This window comes from Echinops telfairi, unplaced genomic scaffold (genome assembly GCF_000313985.2).
Source record: "Echinops telfairi isolate 266 unplaced genomic scaffold, ASM31398v2 ScPeMD7_43;HRSCAF=161, whole genome shotgun sequence".
Classification (NCBI taxonomy): domain Eukaryota; kingdom Metazoa; phylum Chordata; class Mammalia; order Afrosoricida; family Tenrecidae; genus Echinops; species Echinops telfairi.
In genome coordinates this window covers 461,923-468,770 of record NW_022103941.1, presented here as the reverse complement: position 1 = coordinate 468,770, position 6,848 = coordinate 461,923, and the positions used below count along the sequence as shown (strand labels likewise).

The following is a 6,848-nucleotide window of genomic DNA, read 5'->3' as shown; positions in this document are numbered from 1 at the left end:
TCTCTGTAGTCCTAGCAGCTGGAGTGTCTCTCAGGGGAAATTCCCAGTTGGAAAACGTGCTTTCTACCCACCACTTTCCTTTCCGCTTGTCTTTCTGTCTGGGCTTGCGTGTTGTTGTGATTCAAATGCAAACGCGTTTCAAATGCATGCACGGCCACCCAAAGTGGTTTCAGCAGGGTTTCCGGACTAAGAAACTACTAAGAATCAATCAGTTGCCTTAAGCCTCACCTCCAGGCCCCTCCCTCCAGGTCGCCCTCATTATATCCAGGCCCCGCCTCTTCGCACAGACGCCACCCCGCCCCCTCCCCAGTCGAAGCAATTTCCTGCTGAAAGCACTTCCTCTGCTTGAGAAGGATCCGAGTGAGCGTCCCACGAGTTTCTGCGGGTGAGTGAGTTTCCGTGTTTCTGTGCTGATCCCAGGCGCGGAATCCCCCGCAGGTCTGGCGTCCCCAGCTGTGTCCGGGTTCCCGAGGACGTTACAGTTCCCACACCCCGTCGGCGAGTGTTCCAGGTCTCTGCGACCCCCTGGGACATTTCCAGTTAAATCCTTTCTGAACTGGTTGGAGGCCTCTGCCTTCAGGTCTGGGAATACTCTGGTCGCATTTTTTGCTCAGAGCTCCTCCTGCGCCCTCCCCGCTCCCTCCAGAAAGGCCTGATTGGGAGTGGGTTCTTGCCTGGGGCCCGTCTCTTCCGTGCTAGGTTGCGGGCAAGAGAGCAGGGGGACCTGAGTGGCCTTTACTGAAAAGAGAGGTCAGCCTTGCAGTCATCAGGCCACCCCACTGATGACCGAGGTCTGTATTAGAGCTTAATTTCTCAGCACCTTGCTTTGCAAAAGGGTGCAATAGCAGTGACAGCCCCCAATCCCCGCACAGATTAAGTCCTCACGTAGTTTGCAGTCCCCTCATAGAGTGAACCTCCACTGAATGGTTTCTGCCCAGGAACAAACGTAGTAGGTAATCTGGCGCGCAGGCTTTGGAGTGTGGATTAGCTTCACCTCTCTGCAGGCAGCCCAGGGAGAAGCAGTCTCTTGGAGGTTTGCCTGCGTGTGTGTCCTTGATGGAGGTCACCAAACTGGAGACAGTACAGGGGGTCTCCTAGACAGGAGCCATGTGCTATTAGCCTTGTCCTGACTGCATGGGCCAGAAGGTCCTGGACCTATTTTGTAAGCCCTCTATCTAAGGATGGAATGTCTGTCATTGTGATGTATTGATTGGCCACCAATCATGCTTTTGTGACAGTTTCCTTTGCCCTGCCCCTCCCCCACATCCTCTTTATCTCACATCTCAATTGGGAACTTGGGAAGCCATTTCCACCTCCTGTTGGTGTGTTCGTGTCTTTATGTTGTCTTTGTCTCATAAGATTTAATAAATGTTCTCTTGAAACGATATTTAAAATGGGGTCTCCTTTTTACTCCAAAATAGGTCTTGACTGCATGTCCCTCAACCATTTCTGACCATCGGAGACTAGCTTGTGGTCTGTTTTAGGCTGTAAAAGGGAATTTCAATCTCAAATATAATTTACGGTGAACATTTATTAAGTCTTAAAAGAGACAAAGAGAATACAAAGATGCAGCCCCGTCACCGGATGGAGATCATAGTGCAGTTCAAGGAAACTTTTAAGTCAGGAATCTAATTAAATAAGGTTGCAACAGAGGAAACTGTCACAAGTTTCTGATTGGTGGAGCATCAATACAGCATTGTTCTAAATGGGACTACAAAAGGAGGGACAGGACCATAACTGAGCCACCTTCATTGCCAGATAGAGCATTTTACAAGGTTGTTCCAGGGCCCTCTGACTCAGGCAATCAGGGTTCAACTACTAAGGCATGGCTGGTGACTATAGGACCCCCTGGATTGGCTGGAGAAAGGTGGATGGTGTCCACTTTCCAAGTTCCTCTGCCTCTGGGCAAATGTAATCCACCTCCTTGCTTAATGATCAGAAAGAATTTAATTGGGGGTTAATCCACACTGCCATTCATAGCCCTTTAGTAACTGGGGTGTGTTTGGGCCAGGTCCAGACCATGCAGCCCCTTCCCCCAGCCTCTCAGAAAGATGATGACTGCTGGACTTTGCAGCCCCTTTGCCCCAGCCTCTCAGAAGGATGATCTTCTGGACTTTGCAGTCCCTGCCTCCAGCATTCCGAGGCGCTTCTCTCTCCTGGCAGGGTCCACACAGCCTCTTCCCCCAGCATTCCGGGAAGCAGGTCTGCAGAAAAACAAGGTGATTTATTCGCAGGCCACATCCTGACTCAAGGCCTTGCAGCTGCATCACTAAAAGCCTCCTTCCCCTTATCAGCACATACCTCCTTGGCTCAGACCCTGTACAAGTCCCACTGCCTCACTGCCAGGCGCAACTTCCTTGACCTAACTCCTTGGGTTGTGGAATCTGCCTGTGAGTTCTTTCCCTGCCTAAATAAAGCCTTTCTTAATCTCACATTCCTGGCTGAATTCTACCCCTGCTCTGTGTCACAGTTTTCACCTCTCAGGGTGCTAAGACTTTAATCTCTAATACAGCTCCTGAGATTTGTCTGCTGCTGCTGTACCTTTCCACTTGGAGTGTGTAGAGCTGAGCCCCACGTGGGGATGTTTCCCCTAATAAACCTCACCTGAGAGATTGGTTGTGTGAATGGCTCGTCTCTTTTAACACGGCTCTTCCACCCCTGCCGCCACCCCCTTATCGTCCCTCTTGGCTCTTGGAGCATTGCTGGTCCAGATTTAATATCCACTCATTTTTTAATCGGGAATTTTGGTTTCTTTTATCCTTTTGATTTGCAGAATCCAGCAATTATTTTGTTTATTTTCAGGTTCTTCTATGTATTAATTTGGAGAAAGAATAGATTTTCTTCACCTGTAGTGTTTCAGTGTTAAAAATCTACAGGGTAGTTCTACTCTGTCCTATAGGGTCACTGTGAGTCAGTATTGGTATATTTTAGTGGCACATGCCCTCAAGGTCAGCACTTTTTTGTTAATTTGAGTTATTTTCACAGTGACATAGAATTTAAATCAATCATTTGTCATTTATCCTAGTGGATACAGAAAATGTTTTGAAATATCCTGATGTTTATTAATTAACCAGCTGAATTTAGCTTCTGTATTTTCTTGCTTATGTTTAATTGAGTTGGTACCCATCCCCACCCCACCCCCTCTCCCCACATGACTGATTTTGAAATCATTAATGGTGGGCCAAACATTCACATCCTAATGGCTGCATACTGACTGAAGGACCTGAAGTCTCATTTGCTAATCTGCTGACACTTGCCTCTCTATTTTTCCATTGCTTAAGCTTGCTATTTCTACATTGGTCCCCAGACCCACCAGATTCAAAATTTTAGTGGGCTGCTGCCCATACCCATAATGGATACCAGCAGGAAGTTCCCTAGCTGCTCCATCCCCCCTAGTCAGCGTGTGCAGTTGTGATTGGAGGCGAAAAGTATTTCCACCCACCCAGGGTTTGTTGCTTTATAAACCAGAGTTCGAGTAGTGCGCTTGGGGCACAGATGTATTGAACCCCAGCTGTTTCCTGGCAGCCAACTCCAGTAAAGCTTTTCATTTGATCCTTTTCGGTGTGGCCCTGATTAATCTTCAGACCTGGTTATAACATTTTCTTGGAACCAAATTCTAAGTATACAAATTATTTTTATCCTTTTGATTTATTTTTTTCATGTTAGCTGTTTCTTCAGTTTCTTTGCATTTGCTGTGCAAGAACTGTGTCCTACTAATAGCTCCTCATTTTAAAAATTATGTCATAATTATTTCTAATACAAGGCAACATCCAGGTATGTAACTCTTACATATAGTAAGATAGGATCTTATTTAAAATAAGATACCATTTTCCCTGTGCCCCACTGCATGGTATTGCTTGAATGTTCTAGCTTTTAATCCAGGTGTTCTTGATAAGAGACTTGTTTTGTCCACTGCGCTACAGTCGATTCTGTGAGTGATGCCATGGCACCTTAAACTCCTCCTTAGGGTTTCTAGGCTATAATCCATGTGTTACCAGATGGCACCTCATGGAACACACCTGCTTTCATTTCATGGAGCTGCCAATCCTTTAACAACTGGAGCAGGAGGGCTTCTTCACAGACTAATTTAGATAGGCTACACTGACAGACATGGTGATTCTTAATGGGAATTACGTTTGTTTCTGATTTAGTCATATTTCCAACACAGTATCCATGTGCATTCATAGACATGAATATGCGATCATCATGTTCAATTTCCCCACTGGGTTAGTGTCATGGACTTAATTCCATCTCGTGGCTATGTCATGTGTTATAGAGCAGAACAGTTCCATAGTGTGTCTGGAGCATCGTTATCTGTGGAAGCCGATCTCCTGTCTTCTATAGTAATGCAGGCTGGGTAATGCAGGCTGGGTTTACCCCGTCAATCCTCAGTGGAACAGTCCAAGCTGTTTGTGCCACCTAGAAACCTTCATTGTCCCTATCCCCCCAAACCAACTCACTGCCACACAGTCATTCTGACTCATAGTGTTCCTCTATAGGTGTCCAGGATCTATATAAGAGCAACCAGCCTCATATTCCTCTTTTAGATCTGCTGGTGGAGTTGAACTGCCAGCCTTGAGGGTAGCAAATGAAGTCAGAATTCATTTTCCCCCTAGAAATAACCAAATCAAACAGACGCCATCAAACCCACACAACAACTGCAGACTCCATGTGTGTCAGAGCACAGGGTTGTTGCAGAGGGGGTTTCAGTGACTGGGTTTTCAAAGTGCATCACCCAGGCTTTTCCTCCCTGGAGACTCTGAGTAGACACAAACTCCCAGTCTCTCCAGGAACACATATCCAAGTTAACCATCTGTAGTGCTCAGGGACATAAAAAACGAAGCAAGGCACACATGCGTGCGTGTACACACACTTAAAAAACCTAGACCTATATAAGTTGGAAATCTTTCAGAGAAGGAAAACTCAAACTATAAAATGAGGTTGAGTTTCCAACTATAACATAAGAAACTGCACAGTTGAATTTGTAAAATTTGCAGGACCCAGAAAAATAGTCATTCTGTTAATTTTCAGCTATCAAGTTTTTATGTGAATCGTACAGATATACTGTAACCTAACAGGTCTCTTTACCATAGCTAGAGAATAAAATTAATATCAACTTTAATAGATCTTCAGGAGAGATGTTATATGTAAATAGCTTAATATTTCTGAATTTTCATGGAAGATGAACAGGTATCGTAAAGATTTTTAAGATGTACAATATTTGAGGAATTTAAAAAGATATATTACATTATTCTATTTAGCGTAATCTATTAGGAACAGATATGCAGTATCTTCAAAAGGTTCATGGATAAATTCCATTATCTTTATTCCATTTTTCATGACTTTTTTGAAAGCCCCTTGTGCATTCATGGCATGAATGATTGCCTACCAGTGAGCTCCTTCTATCTCAATTAGATAATAGTTTGATAAATATCAATCATTTTTCCTACCATATGTTTCTCTATGGTGACTGTGGTTTCAGAGTAAAACTATACTCCATAAGTTTTTCATTGGCTAACTTCAGAAGTTGGTTGATTTCTTCTAAGGTTGCCTACAGTCTCCAATCTTTTGTTTGATAGCTGAGCACTCAGTTGTTCGCACTACTCAGGGACTCCATTTAAGGACCTACCTCTTGAAGTGTGAGTGCTTGCTGTCAGAGCCCTGTGTTGCCTGATGTGTCCTGAATGAACTTCCCTTACAAATAGGTGAGTCTTTTCTGGGGCTGCTTTTCTTTTTCTGTTGGTCTCTTATGTGTTCCTATAATGACGCTTTATTGTATGTGGGATATATGAACAAAGGGACCGTTTGTCACAGTCGGTTAAAAATTGGGCTGCTGACTGCAAGGGCAGCTGTTCACACTCACCAGAAATGTGAAGAGAAAGATGAGTCCGCCTGCTCCAGTAAAGATGTACAGGCCTGGGAGTCCTAGAGGGAGTTCTACTCTGCTGTGAGTTGGACCAGACGTGATGGCAGGTAGTTACATGTGGACAAGTCCAGGCATTCTTGACCACTTATTAGCTATTTGAGGCTAAATGCAATTACATTCATATTTTTGTGGACTCTTGTGAAGTGCAAAAATAATTTTTTTGTGACAGTTTTGGGAACACATCTATTTGTGGAGGAGAGTTGTTTTGGAACAAGCTACTTTTTTATTGATTTCAGTCTTTTTTGTATTTCTTCAGTGACGTTTCAGTGATACACCTTTCTGACATCCTTTATCCTTATTAAAATTTATTTGGTCAACGGACTATCCTTAAAACATAACAAGTACACTCCCTCGTGATGCCCTGTGGTCTGGTATTTTCTCCTCTTGGAGCATACACTTTTGGGCTATCCCTTAGTTAAGTCCATCACATCCTTCAAATCACTATTTTCAATGAATTCAATTAATTAGATTACTAAGGGCAGATGACTAAAATTACCACTGAACAAAAGGGCCCCATAGGCAGGTACACAGAATGATTTCACAGTGGAAATCATCTGAGAGAGTACCTATGTTCACCTCCCCTCTGATTGAGGACAGATGTTTGCTCTGGGTCCTAACTAGATTAATTAATTAGAGGCACTGAAAAGAAAGCCTTTCTTATTGTTTGTTGCCATCTAGTTGCCATTTTGTAAATTTTGTAAATTTTCTCCAATTTATAACAACACTATGTACCCACAGGAATGTAGTAGGCTATGCGTTGGGTTGGTAACCACATGTTCAGCAATTCAAAACCACTAACTGGTCCACAGTAGAAAGATGCGGCTTTCTACTCCCTTAAAGAGTTGTGGCTTCAGAAAAACACAGGGCCTGTGCTACTCTGCTCTATAGGGATGTTTTGAGTTAGAATTGACCCAATGACAGT

General features: G+C 43.9%; 1 long non-coding RNA gene across 1 annotated transcript in view; it reads left to right on the top strand.

Moving 5' to 3' along the window:
• Positions 1-331: 331 nt before the first annotated feature.
• The window catches only part of LOC123521709, a 15,897-nt gene continuing 9,380 nt past the window's right edge, over positions 332-6,848 (top strand). Inside the window, exon 1 of the long non-coding RNA XR_006680085.1 lies at positions 332-385. This is a non-coding gene — a long non-coding RNA (uncharacterized LOC123521709). The remainder of the gene's footprint in view (positions 386-6,848) is intronic.